Source organism: Entelurus aequoreus, linkage group LG22 (assembly GCF_033978785.1).
Source record: "Entelurus aequoreus isolate RoL-2023_Sb linkage group LG22, RoL_Eaeq_v1.1, whole genome shotgun sequence".
In the NCBI taxonomy this organism is placed as follows: Eukaryota; Metazoa; Chordata; class Actinopteri; order Syngnathiformes; family Syngnathidae; genus Entelurus; species Entelurus aequoreus.
The window spans coordinates 7,199,511-7,214,135 of NC_084752.1; the positions used below are offsets into that span (position 1 = coordinate 7,199,511).

General features: G+C 40.2%; 1 long non-coding RNA gene across 2 annotated transcripts in view; it reads left to right on the forward strand.

The window, feature by feature from the left end:
- LOC133639695 (uncharacterized) overlaps positions 1-14,625 on the forward strand; it is a 142,780-nt gene that overhangs the window by 49,659 nt on the left and 78,496 nt on the right. For both annotated transcript variants that reach the window (XR_009823840.1, XR_009823839.1), the window contains exon 2: positions 456-553. This is a non-coding gene — a long non-coding RNA (uncharacterized LOC133639695). The remainder of the gene's footprint in view (positions 1-455; positions 554-14,625) is intronic.

Here is a 14,625-nt window from a genome sequence, read left to right on the forward strand (position 1 = left end):
ACCACCAAAATCAAAGATCCCCTTTTTTTTTATTGCTCAGAAAAAATGTAAGCTACAAAATAGCAGAACACATTTTTTGACTGAGGTTACCAGCAGGTGTTTTAGTCCACCTTGTGCAGACTCACAGCTGGCGGTTCCTCTCTAAAACAACATGATCCGTCTTAACGTTTGCATCTGCAGTGTGCCGACCCGAACCTCGGACCAGGTGTGTGTTCTTTGGACGTCCCTCGGTGTGGCGCTTCGGCCTTTTTAGCTTCCTGTCAGAGCTTCTCACGCTTCCCCTCAGAGGCGTGCACGCTCAGCCTGTCAGCATCGCTCGTCAAGCCTTCATTCCCTGCGTTGTTTGCGTGAAAATGAAGACGTGTTTCCCAGCGCGGTTAATGTTGGCTGCTTGAGATTGTGATGTAACCTCTGTCAAACAGGAAGTTTATGTCTTCCTCTTCTTCTTCTTGCAGGCTTTGAACACTCGAGCCCACCTCCTGCGAGCCGGAGAGTAACGGGGCACCGTGCATCCGAAATATCAACGGTGCCAGGTTGAAAGGCACAAAATAAGGTCAGTGTCACCGCGCTGCATTATTAATGGCCGACTGTTTATCGCCTCGCACGCGAGGCAAAAACCAAAAAAATAAAAAAATAAATGTTGCCCTGCAATGAAATATTGATGCAATTTCAGCGGCTTAACATGTGAAGGAAGAACTTGGATAAAAAAAACCCAATGTGTAACGCTTGCTGGCAGCAGGTTGGCACACAGGGTGTCAAACATGGCAACAATCACTGCTGAAACACAAGAGGACACGGGGGGTCTCGTTGCGGTGTACTGCTAATGCTAGCGCAGATGCTGTCAAACGGCGATGTTTTGATTAATCACTTTTCTAGTGAGATGGGTACTGCAAATAAAAGTAACCGATGTATATTTATTATTATTATTTCTTCGGTCAGTGGTCAACAAAATAAACAAAACAGTTGTACATTTATAAATTGAAAATGTTGCAGACCGAAAGGGTTTAGGCTGAAGTTGAACACTTATTGCGCTTAACCGTATAAACAATGTCGAATACAAGAAGAGCTTCTACAAAATATGAAATTTCCTTTGCACAACATATTATAAATACACCTTGTACACAACATAAACACTGTTCAATTATGTACACAGTAAAGACATTTGAAATATCCTTGTACAAGTGTTAGTTAAACCTTAGTACCAATGATATACTATATACAAACAATTATACTTCCATTATTATTTATATCCCACATTTAGTTTGTAATTAATTAATAGGGTATGAGAATAGGGTAACACTTTAGTATGGGGAACATATTCACCATTAATTTGCTTATTAACATGCAAATTAGTAACATATTGACTCTTAATTAGCAATTAAGTATTTATTAATGCCTTATTCTGCATGGCCTTATTAACCCTAACCCTAACCCCAACCCTAGCCCTAACCCTAACCAAATAACTCTAAATTAAGTCTTTGTTACTTAGAATATGTTACCCATACTAAAGTGTTACCGAGAATAGGGCATGACCTTAACCCTAACCCTAATGCTAACCCTAACATAACTCCAAACTCAAAACCTAACCCCTAATGCTAACCCTAACCCTCTAACCCTAACCCAAGCCATAACCCTAACCCTAAACCTAACCAAATAACTCTAAATTACGTCTTTGTTACTTAGAATATGATACCCATACTAAAGTGTTACCGAGAATAGGGTAACACTTTAGTATGGGAACATATTCACCATGAATTAGTTGCTTATTAACATGCAAATTAGTAACATATTGGCTCTTGATTATTAATTATTAAGTACTTATTAATGCCTTATTCTGCATGGCCTTATTAACCCTAGCCCTAACCCTAACCCTCTAACCCTAACTAAATAACTCTAAATTAAGTATTTATTACTTAGAATATGTTCCCCATACTAAAGTGTTACCGAGAATAGGGTAACACTTTAGTATGGGGAACATATTCAACATTAATTAGTTTCTTATTAACATGCAAATTAGTAACATTTTGGCTCTTAATTAGTAAGTATTAAGTTCTTATTAATGCCTTATTCTGCATGGCCTTATTAACCCTAACCCTAACCAAATAACTCTAAATTAAGTCTTTGTTACTTAGAATATGTTACCCATACTAAAGTGTTAGCGAGAATAGGGCATGGCCTTAACCCTAACCCTAATGCTAACCCTAACATAACTCCAAACTCAAAACCTAACCCTAACCCCCTAACCCAAGCCCTAACCCTAACCCTAACCAAATAACTCTAAATTAAGTCTTTGTTACTCAGAATATGTTACCCATACTAAAGAGTTACCGAGAATAGGGTAACACTTTAGTATGGGGAACATATTCACCATTAATTAGTTTCTTATTAACATCGTCGTTAGCAACAGCATTGCTAGGCTTCGTCAAGCTGGAAAGCATTAACCGTGTAGTTACATGTCCAGAGTTTGGTAGTATTGTTGATCTTCTGTCTATCCTTCCAGTCAGTGACTTATTTGTTTTGTTTCTATATGCAGTAAAGCCCGATGCTATCATGTTAGCTCAGTAGCTAAAGAGCTTCACCGATGTATTGTCATGGAGATAAAAGTCACTGTGAATGTCCATTTCGCATTCTCGACTCTCATTTTCAAGAGGATATAGTATCCGAGGTGGTTTAAAATACAAATCCATGATCCACAATAGAAAAAGGAGAAAGTGTGGAATCCAATGAACCCTTGTACCTAAGTTACGGTCAGGGCGAAAAAAGATACGTTTTGCACTGCACGCTAGTCCTTCACTTTCACGTTCCTCATCCACAAATCTTTCATCCTCGCTCAAATTAATGGGGTAATCGTCGCTTTCTCGGTCCGAATCTCTCTCGCTGCTGGTGTAAACAATAGGAAAATATGAGCAGTCCTTCCTCTGGTGTCGTCACGCTACTTCCGGTAGAGGCAAGGCTTTTTTTTATCAGAGACCAAAAGTTGCAAACTTTATCGTTGTTGTTCTATACTAAATCCTTTCAGCAAAAATATGGCAATATCGCGAAATTATCAAGTACAACACAAAGAATGGATCTGCTATCCCCGTTTAAATTAAAAAAATAATTTCAGTAGGCCTTTAAGTGCACAGGAAGCCAGTGCAGGTGAGCCAGTATAGGTGTGTATATATACAAGTATATAAAGGTATATACAGTATAGGCGTAATATGATCAAACGTTCTTGTCAAAAGTCTAGCCATACTTGCCAACCCTCCCGTTTTTAGCGGGAGAATCCCGTTATTCAGCGCCTCTCCCGACAACCTCCCGGCAGAGATTTTCTCCCGACAAACTCCCGGTATTCAGCCGGAGCTGGAGGCCACGCCCCCTCCAGCTCAATGCGGACCTGAGTGGGGACAGCCTGTTCTCACGTCCGCTTTCCCAGCAGCTTGCCTGCCCAATGACGTCATAACATCTACGGCTTTTAGAGAGTAGAGTGCACAACAAGGAGAGAGAGTTCTCGGTTTCTTATGTGGGTTTATTGTTAGGCAGTTTCATTAACGTCCTCCCAGCGCGGTAACAACACGCAGCAGCAGCAGTCACGTTTAGTCTACCGTAAAGCAGTTCGCCTGCCGTAAACAGCAATGTTGTGACACTCTTAAACAGGACAATACTGCCACCTACTGGGTAGCCTGCAGAACACTGAAATTCAAGTATGTCTTTTATTTATATGTATAATAAAATAAAAAATAAAAAAAAATATATATATATATATAACTAGAATTCACTGAAAGTCAAGTATTTTATATATATATATGAAATACTTGATTTGGTGAATTCTAGCTGTAAATATACTCTCCTCTTAACCACGCCCTTAGCCACGCCCCAACCACGCCCCCGCCCCAAACCCGCCCCCCACCTCCCGATATTGGAGGTCTCAAGGTTGGCAAGTATGAGTCTAGCAGCCGCATTTTGTACCAACTGTAATCTTTTAATACTAGACATAGGGAGGCCCGAAAATAATACGTTGCAGTAATCGAGACGAGATGTAACGAACGCATGAATAATGATCTCAGCGTCGCTAGTGGACAAAATGGAACACATTTTAGCGATTTTACGGAGATGAAAGAAGGCCGTTTTAGTAACACTCTTAATGTGTGACTCAAACGAGAGAGTTGGGTGGAAGATAATACCCAGATTCTTTACCGAATCGCATTGTGTAAATGTTTGGTTGTCAAATGTTAAGGTGGTATTATTAAATGGATGTCGGTGTCTAGCAGGATCGATAATCAGCATTTCCGTTTTCTTGGCATTGAGTTGCAAAAAGTTAGCGGACATCCATTGTTTAATGTCATTAAGACACGTCATAGCATAGTACCGCGGTACTATGCTATACCGTACAACTCTAGCCGGGACTGAGCCACATGGAACGAGAAACGTGTGCGGAGCCGAGTGAAGGGACTGGAGAGCCTTAGTAGTCGCTAATAAAATCATATCAGGTTTGCACACAGGTGGCCACGCTCCGTGACCCAGAAACCATGCAGTGCAACAAAAGGAAGCTAGGTGGCAGTATAGGTTGGGTTTTTTTTTCTTTCTTGTACGAAGCAGCTGACGAAAGAAAAATGTCCTCCCAATCAAGGTGGGTTAGAAGACAGACCTTCCACACATACAGTATCTCTGTCCTGTGCCAGTACCTTTATCACACGTGGCGTTGTGAAGCCCCCCTTCCTGGCGTGTGCCGTTTAAGCGGCGGTAAATCACCCCACCCCCAGTAATGGCGCAGATTAGCGCGCTATCAAAAAGCTTTCTTCATGCACGCCGCGCTAACACCTCGCCGACCATTAAGTGTTTTTTATGTTAGAACCGGAGGAGGACGCGGGGCTCGGAGCGGAGCCCATTATGGCCGCCCGCCTGTCACGGACCATTAGGCCGCCCGTGATTAACGCCGCTGAGGTGATGATGTTTGTGAATATGGCCGACATTCCTGTTTTTTTTTTTGCTAGGGAACCCTGAGTTGGCTCGCCGGTGAAAAAAGCCTCTCCTGGTGTGTGTGCCCCCCCCCCCCCCACCCCGCCCCTCACCCAGTGCGCCCACCGCCATCCCTCCCCCCAGCTGGCGGCGCCTGCTATTGTGACCCATGAATTATTGATTAACCTCAGTAATAGAAAAGATATAACTGTAGCACGCTCTGACCTGCCTCTTCTGCAGTGGATCAGCAGCGGTGGAACGTGTGCAATGTAATCACGCCATGCAGATGCGGACACATTTGTTGCTGTGATGTCATAGGAATGAGACCGGAACTTGGGGGTGGGGGGGTTTATGGGCGTCGTGATCATGCCCGGATCATGTCTTTTGGTTTTGAGGTTTGTACACTATATTGCCAGAAGCATTTGGCCACCCATCCGAATGATGAGAATCAGGTGTCCTAATCACTTGGCCCGGTGTATCAAATCAAGCACTTAGGCACGGAGACTGTTTCTACAAACATTTGTGAAAGAATGCACAGTAAAAAAAAGTTCTGTAAAAAAACGGTCATCTACTGGCAGCTACGGCTGCCAAACGAAAACCATAAAATTAAAGTAAAACATTGTAAACCAAATAATGACATAATTACAGCAATTTTCATGAAACATTTTACGGAAAAATATCGTAATATTACATGAATTTGAAAGTAATTTAAGAAAACAGAAAATGCTATGTATAATAATTTGGTATTTTTTCTGTAAAAAAAATTGAAATATACATAGTTTGTCATTACTGGCATATTACTTAAAATAACAGGCGGATTGTTTATTTACAGATAATGTCTTCAATTCTACAGTTTTATAAACTATTTAAAAAAAAATAGAAAAATTACAGTAGAAATTTAGAGTAAATTAACCATAAAAAAATGATTTTTTTTTTACAGTGTGGGCCGCTCTCAGTGATTTCCAGCGTGGAACTGTCATAGGATGCCACCTGTGCAACAAATCCAGTCGTGAAATTTCCTTGCTCCTATATTAATAATAATAATACTTTTTATTTGTAAAAAGCACTTTATATTGAGCAAACAACCTCAAAGTGCTACAGTGTACCAAAATGTATTTTGATACTTTTCGATACTTTTCTAAATAATGTGGACCACAATTTTTTTTATTATTGGCTTTATTTTGACAAAAAATCTTAAGGTACATTATTATTGCAATCCAAGAACAATTTTGTCCTTAAATAAAATAGTGAACATACTAGACAACTTGTCTTTTAGTAGTAAGTAAACAAACAAAGACTCCTAATTAGTCTGCTGATGTATGCAGTAACATGTTGTGTATTATTCTATTATGTTGTCAAAATTATGAGGGACAAGCGGTAGAAAATGGATTATTAATCCACTTGTTCATTTACTGTTAATATTTGCTTATTTTCTCTTTCAACATGTTCTATCTACACTTCTGTTAAAATGTAATAATCACTTATTCTTTTCTTGTTTGATATATTACATTAGTTTTCGATGATACCACAAATTTAGGTGTCGATCTGATACCAGGTAGTTACAGGATCATACATTGGTCATAAACTCGTTCTCATGTGCCCCTGGACACATGAGAATGAGTTTATGAATGTAATATGAATTTAAAAGAAAAAATATTTTGTGACGATAAAAAATATCCATGTAATTATAGTATTATCGACTATATACGCTCTTGTACTTGGTATCATTACAGTGGATGTCAGGTTTGACCAATCTAAGTCTAAGACTTGATCTGGCCAATCTAAGTCTAAAACTAGATCTGACCAATCTAAATGTAAGACTAGATCTGGCCAGTCTAAGACTAGATCTGAGCAGTCTAAGACTAGATCTGACCAATCGAAGCATAAGACTGGATTTGACCAGCCTAAGACTAGATCTGAGCGGTCTAACACTAGATCTGACCAATCTAAGTCTAAGACTTGATCTGGCCAATTTAAGTCTAAGACTAGATCTGAGCGGACTAAGACTAGATCTGGCCAATCTAAGTCTAAGACTAGATCTGGCCAATCTAAGTCTAAGACTAGATCTGGCCAATCTAAGTCTAAGACTAGATCTGAGCAGTCGAAGCATGAGACTGGATCTGACCAATCTAAGTTCAAGACTAGATCTGACCAATCTAAGTTTAAGACTAGATAAAGTTTGTAAAAGTCTAAGACTAGATCTCACCAGTCTAAGACTAGATCTGACCAATCTAAGACTAGATCTGACCAATTTATGCCTAAAACGAGATCTGACCAATCTAAGTCTAAGACCAGTTCTGACCAATCTAAGCCTAAGACTAGATCTGACCAATCTAAGTTTAAGACTAGATAAAGGTTGTAAAAATCTAAGACTAGATCTGGCCAATCTAAGTCTAAAATGTACGTCTTAACGTATTACTTTTCTGAAACTGCTCTGTGACATGTGCTGTTGACCTCTTGGCCAGTCACCCTTGTGAGAGAGATCTTGATCTCAATGGGTTTCTTATCTGGTTAAATAAAGGTTATAAAGGTCTAAGACTAGACCTGACCAATCTAAGTCTAAGACTAGATCTGACCAATCTAAGTCTAAGACTAGATCTGAGCGGTCTAACACTAGATCTGACCAATCTAAGTCTAAGACTTGATCTGGCCAATTTAAGTCTAAGACTAGATCTGGCCAATTTAAGTCTAAGACTAGATCTGACCAATTTAAGTGTAAGACTAGATCTGACCAATTGAAGCATGAGACTGGATCTGACCAATCTAAGTTTAAGACTAGATCTGACCAATCTAAGTTCAAGACTAGATAAAGGTTGTAAAAGTCTAAGTCTAGATCTGACCAATTTAAGTCAAGATCTGGCCAATCTAAGTCTAAGACTACATCTGACCAGTCTAAGACTAGATCTGGCCAATCTAAGTCTAAAATGTACGTCTTAACGTATTACTTTTCTGAAACTGCTATGTGACATGTGCTGTTGACCTCTTGGCCAGGTCACCCTTGTGAGAGAGATCTTGATCTCAATGGGTGTCTTATCTGGTTAAATAAAGGTTGTAAAATTCTAAGACTAGATCTGACCAATCTAAGTCTAAGACTAGATCTGACCAATCTTAGTCTAAGACTAGATCAGACCAATCTAAGTCTAAGACAAGATGTGAACAATCTAAGTCTAAGACTAGATGTGTACAATCTTAGTCTAAGGCGAGATCTGACCAATCTATGTCTAAGACGAGATCTGACCAGTCTAAGACTAGATCTGGCCAATCTAAGTCTAAGACCAGTTCTGACCAATCTAAGCCTAAGACTAGATCTGACCAATCTAAGTTTAAGACTAGATAAAGGTTGTAAAAGTCTAAGACTAGATCTGACCAATCTAAGTCTAAGTCTAGATCTGACCAATCTAAGACTAGATCTGGCCAATCTAAGTCTAAAATGTACGTCTTAACGTATTACTTTTCTGAAACTGCTCTGTGACATGTGCTGTTGACCTCTTGGCCAGTCACCCTTGTGAGAGAGATCTTGATCTCAATGGGTTTCTTATCTGGTTAAATAAAGGTTGTAACATTCTAAGACTAGATCTGACCAATCTAAGTCTAAGACTAGATCTGACCAATCTTAGTCTAAGACTAGATCTGACCAATCTAAGTCTAAGACGAGATGTGACCAATCTAAGTCTAAAACTAGATGTGTACAATTTTAGTCTAAGGCGAGATCTGACCAATCTATGTCTAAGACGAGATCTGACCAGTCTAAGACTAGATCTGGCCAATCTAAGTCTAAGACCAGTTCTGACCAATCTAAGCCTAAGACTAGATCTGACCAATCTAAGTTTAAGACTAGATAAAGGTTGTAAAAGTCTAAGACTAGATCTGACCAATCTAAGTCTAGATCTGACCAATCTAAGACTAAATCTGGCCAATCTAAGACTAGATCTGGCCAATCTAAGTCTAAAATGTACGTCTTAACGTATTACTTTTCTGAAACTGCTCTGTGACATGTGCTGTTGACCTCTTGGCCAGGTCACCCTTGTGAGAGAGATCTTGATCTCAATGGTTTTCTTATCTGGTTAAATAAAGGTTGTAAAATTCTAAGACTAGATCTGACCAATCTAAGTCTAAGACTAGATCTGACCAATCTTAGTCTAAGACTAGATCTGACCAATCTAAGTCTAAGACTAGATGTGAAGAATCTTAGTCTAAGACAAGATCTGACCAATCTATGTTTAAGACGAGATCTGACCAATCTAAGTCTTTGGGCATGAACTGATGAAGTCTACTCAGATGAGAGGCGAATCGTCTTCTAAGACCAACCAAACAGTCCAGTTGCGATCGAATGAATGCCCTGAGGCTAACTAAAGTCCAAAACTTGTACTTGCCCTATGAGGCACTTGTGATTGGTACTTTTGAGAAATACCAGAGTCCCAAAGTGTTTGTGATCAAAGGGAATGACCATCTCGATGGAACAAAGACCGCTTCACATGTTGCTATGAGTCCATGTGCTCAGCTAGCCCCGATGATGACGAAGATGATCCCGGATCAATAAACCGACCCGAACCGCTATCTTGTACGCCCAATCACATTTTTCTTCCCCAGCTGCGGGCGGCGGCGTTCAACAGGCCGGACTGTGTGTGCAATTAAACGCCCCAGTAAGCTGCGTCTTTTCATTAGATTGGACCTGCAGGGATTGCAAGCCTCCTGGCTGGCGCCGTTCTAAAAGGAAATGACCCGGCGCGGTAATTGCATGGGACTGTGTTTACATTTATTCATGACAGCGCCACCTTTTCATCCCCACTTCCACCTGTCACCCATTCCATTTGCTCCGTCAGGAGAGACCGGCGCACCCCATCAAACTTGGCCCCTAATCAGACCCTCACCTACTTGTGGCCCCTCCCGCCGCCAGCCAGAGTCAGTGATTGCATTATTTTTTTTCCCCATGCATTTGGTCGCACCAAAAATCTATGTGCACTCACCCACATCCTTTATTGATTACTTGCAGCGCAAACAGTAGGCCCCATGTCATATACATAATTGGACAGTTGTCAGGGGAGGCGGTGCAGTGAAAACCAGCCTCTTATTTTTCCTCCCGGATGGTTGAAAATATGCAAAATCATCTCGTATGTCAAAAATGTAAAGGCTTGAAAAAAGCGATCAAGTATATGCATTTCGACCGAAGCCCTGACATTTCCGCAAGCATTGATTCCTATCATGTTAATGGATATTAGAGATCCATTTTTTCAGGGCCGATACTGATTATTAGTAGCCAAGGAGGCCGATGACTGATTTTTGGAGCCGATTTTCATTTGCTCTAAAAGTTAGCAACATGAATTGTATACGTCAACGAGATGAGGCAATTCCTGAAGGAATTGCGTGTGAATGCTCCGATGCTGAAGTTGAACTGAAATCCTGGAATTTTATTTTTAGAATTGTTGAAGTACACTGCAAAAAGTCAGTGTTCAAAAACAATTAAAAAAATAAAATAAAAATAGGGGTATTTTATTTGAACTGAGCAAAATTATCTGCCAATAGAACAAGAAAATTCGGCTTGTCAAGACTTTCCAAAACAAGTTCAATTAGCTAACCTCAATGAACCCAAAAATACCTTAAAATAAGTATATTCTCACTAAGAACAAGTGCACTTTTCTTGGTAGAAAAAAAAAGACTTTTTTTGCTCAATATGTTAAAAAATATTCTTAAATTAAGTAAATGCTAGTGCCACTATCATGATTTTTTTTTTCATGCTTGAAGTAAGAAATTATTACTTTAAAAAAGTAGTTTTTTACTTGTGAGTGTTGACGACACAGCTTTGCAACAGTTGATATTTTTATTCCAAGCATTTTTTACTCAATATAGCTCATAAAATCTCAGCAACAAGCTGTAATATCTTACTGAGATCATTCAGGACCAAAACCCTTAAAACAAGTAAAACACTCTAACATAAAATCTGCTTAGTGAGAAGAATTATCTTATCAGACAGAAAATAAGCAAATATCACCCTTATTTGAGATATTTCATCTTGCTTAGATTTCAGTTTTTGCAGTGTAGAGCACACAATTCCTGAACAGGCTGAATATTTTGAAGTTGGAACAGTTTGAATCCGATGAAAAATGTGGGAGTTGTGGAACTTTGAAGAATCTCCTGTTCATTTCAATGGGAATTTACCAGAAATTTGGGAATTTCGTGAAAAAAATGGTAACAAACTCGAATGGTCTGAATGAGTTGAAATGGTTGGTGTTGGAATTTTTCAAATCGGTCGAGAAATGTTGAAGTAGTAACATGATGAATTGAGAAATGGTATTACAGAATTCCTGGAATTTCTGGAAAACCGGGAATCTTTCCAGTTCAAAAAACAACTCTGTTTTTTGTCCTGATTAAGAGGAATGTTTTGATGGTAGAATGGTTGAAATGTGTTGAAAAATGTGGAAGGAGTAGTCGCCAGAATTAAAGGGTGGAAAATACGGCTTTGGAAAAGCAGGAATTCTGGAAAATCCTGCAAATTTTTTTTTAACTTGGAAAAAAAATTGTTTGAATTTCCAGGATGGTGGAATGTGTTTAATGGTTTGAATCGGTTGAAAAATTTGGAAATGGTGAAAGTTTGAAAAATGGCCAATTCATTTTGAATGGGAAAAATGTCCCGGAAAACCTGGAATTCTAGGAAATCTGGGAATTTTTTTGAATTTGTCAAGAAAAAGCCCGCGATTCCCAATTGGCTGAACAGTTTGAAGTTGGAACGGTTTGAATCGGATGAAAAATGTGGAAGGTAGAGCGCGGCAAAATCTGGAGAATAATAATAATAATAAATAGATGAATTTTGGTGTAAAAAACCATAGAGCATTCACACAACTAGAAAATTTCGCAGAAATTTCGATAGGCCTGCTATCTGTGCTCTGGACCTCTGGCCCGGGGTGGTCGAGTGTCTGAATCTGTGAGTTTTAGGTGTAACTGTACAAAAAGAGCTATAGAGCTAGCCTAAAACATTAGCATGCTTACATTAAAATGCAACACTTAGCATGTGTGCTAACGATGGCATGCTAACAGTTAGCATGCCTCACATATCAAGTAACACGGCTGTAAGGTGTATGGCTGCGGAAGTAAAGAAAAAAGTGAAAAAACAGCAAAAAAAATGTAAGCATGCAAATATTAGCTTGCTAGCATGCTAACGTTTGCATGCTAACGTTTATTCAATGTCGGGTTCTCACATTGATTTAACCATTGAATTTACAACGTTGAAACAACATGCTTTTGGACAGCGTTTATTTAATGTCGAGTTCTGACATTGATTTAACTATTGAAATTTGGTAATTTCCTAACCAATATTCTCCAACACAAATACAACGTTGAAACAACATGCTTTTGGACGGCGTTTATTTAATGTCGAGTTCTGCCATTGATTTAACTATTGAAATTTGGTCATTTCCTAACCAATATTCTACAACACAAATACAACGTTGAAACAATATGCTTTTTGACAATGTTTATTCAATGTCTGGTTCTGACGTTGATTTGACCATTGAAATTTGGTCATTTCCCAACCAAAAACGTAAATCCAACGTTTACAAATACAACTGTTTTGCAACGTTGTTTCAAAGTCAGTTTTAAAGAACGTATATGTATAATCAACGTTGTCTCAATGTATTATTATGCCTGCCGGGGCGTTTATCATAGGGCTGATCCTCTTTGCTAATGATCATGGCCACAGCATCTCTCCAGCAGTGGGGCAAAAGGCCAGCGTCTCAAATTCCATTCTGAGAGCCTGAGGAGAAGGAATAACACCAATAATGGCTGCTAAAGTCAACACCATTCCACAGCGGGGACAAAAAAAACATGAGGACTCCTTTAAAGTTTGTAGTTTAGTAATGAAAAGCACACAGTGGCTGCTGCAATTACCTGACCCGTGACACCGAGGTGATGAGACGTCCCGACACCATCCCGGCTTAGCCCGCCTCGGCCCGTCGGATAATAGATTCAGGCGCACAAACGCTGGCGTGTAATAACTCTATCAAACGCACGTCTCCTGTGTGTGTTCAGCGGGTTAGACACACACACCTTCTCCTCTCCCAGCCTTCCATTCCCTCAAATTCCATTCCAGGGAATGGCTCGCCTGGGAGGGTCGGGGTTACAACCACTGTTTGGCGGGGAGCGGCTTGGCGTTACGGAAACATCCACTTACAAGGAGGCAGGGATGCCGGTCGGGAGGCAAATGAAGCGGCACCCAAACAGCATTCATATTTAATAGTGTGTAGTCTGCAGAGGAGAGAGGCTGCCTTGACCAGCAGCTGCTGCTAGGACGGGCATGACCGAGACCTGCTTCAGTTTTTGGTAAACGCCTTGTGGAATTTAATCAATCCAACATTTATAGACAATTTAGAGTGAAAAGCAAATTTTATTTTCACTCGTATACAAAACATTCTAACTTTGATTGTTTCCCTGGCTTGGAGACTCTCCTGAAGGACAGTGCAGTGAAGACACAACAAAGTCCCTTCTTGTCTCTCAAGGACACACACCTGTTGTTGTTGACTTTGGACTAGCGACTGCACAAGATCAAAGCCGCGGAACATAGACACACTGCAGGCTTACACACAAACATGCATCCACAAAAATATATGCCACACACTGCGGCCTACCACCATGACCCCGCACTCCCTTCCCTCTGTTGCTAAGTATCTCGAGATGTACGTTGTAATATGTATATGTGCTTTGCTATGGAGGTTTTTTCCCACTCCAGACTGGGCCCCCTTAGGAGCCCAGTCTAGATTGTATTTTTTTTGCTCATCCTTCCCCAGCGTTTTACCTTTTTCCCCATCTTTTACGGGCCGCCTTGTGGCCACCCATCAGCATTCCTGTTCTGTAACCCTGTACACTGTTTGTTAGTCTAATCTTGAACGGGTTTGTGCTGAAAACGAAGTTTCGTTGTACTTGTGCAATGACAATAAAGGCCTTCCTTACCCCCTCCCTTCCTTCTTTCGCAGCCCTCTTTCCTTCCTTCCTACCTTCCTTCCTTCCTTCCTTCTTAGCCCTTTTTCTTTGCTTCTTTCCTTCCTTTCTTCTTAGACCTCCTTCCTTCTTTTCTTTTAGCGCTCCTTTCTTCTTTGCTCTTTTCCTTCCTTCTTAGACCTCTTTTGTTCATTCCTTCCTTCCTCCCCTCTTTCGGTCTTCTTACCTTCTTCGACCTCTTTCCTTCCTTCTTAGACCTCTTTTGTTCGTGCCTTCCTTCCTTCCTCCCCTCTTTCTGTCTTAGCTCTCCTTCCTTCTTTCCTTCTTTAACTTCCTTCATCCTTCCTTCTTTGACCTCTTCCCTTCCTTCCTTCATTCCTTCCTTCCTTCTAAGACCTATTTCTTTCCTTCCTTCTTTCCTTCCTTTTGTCCTTCCTTCTAAGACCTATTTCTTTCCTTCCTTTCTTCCTTTCTTTCCTTTTAGACCTCCTTCTTTCCTCCCCTCCTTCTGTCTTAGCCCTCCTTTCTTTCCTTCTTCGACTTTGTTCCTTCCTTCCTTCTTCGACCTCTTTCCTTCCTTCCTTCCTTCCTTCCTTTCTTCTTAGACCTATTTCCTTCCTTCCTTCCTTCCTTCCTTTCTTCTTAGACCTATTTCCTTCCTTCCTTCCTTCCTTCCTTCCTTCCTTTCTTCTTAAACCTATTTCCTTCCTTCCTTCCTTCTTAGACCTAGTTTGTTTGTTTGTTCGTTCCTTCCTTCCT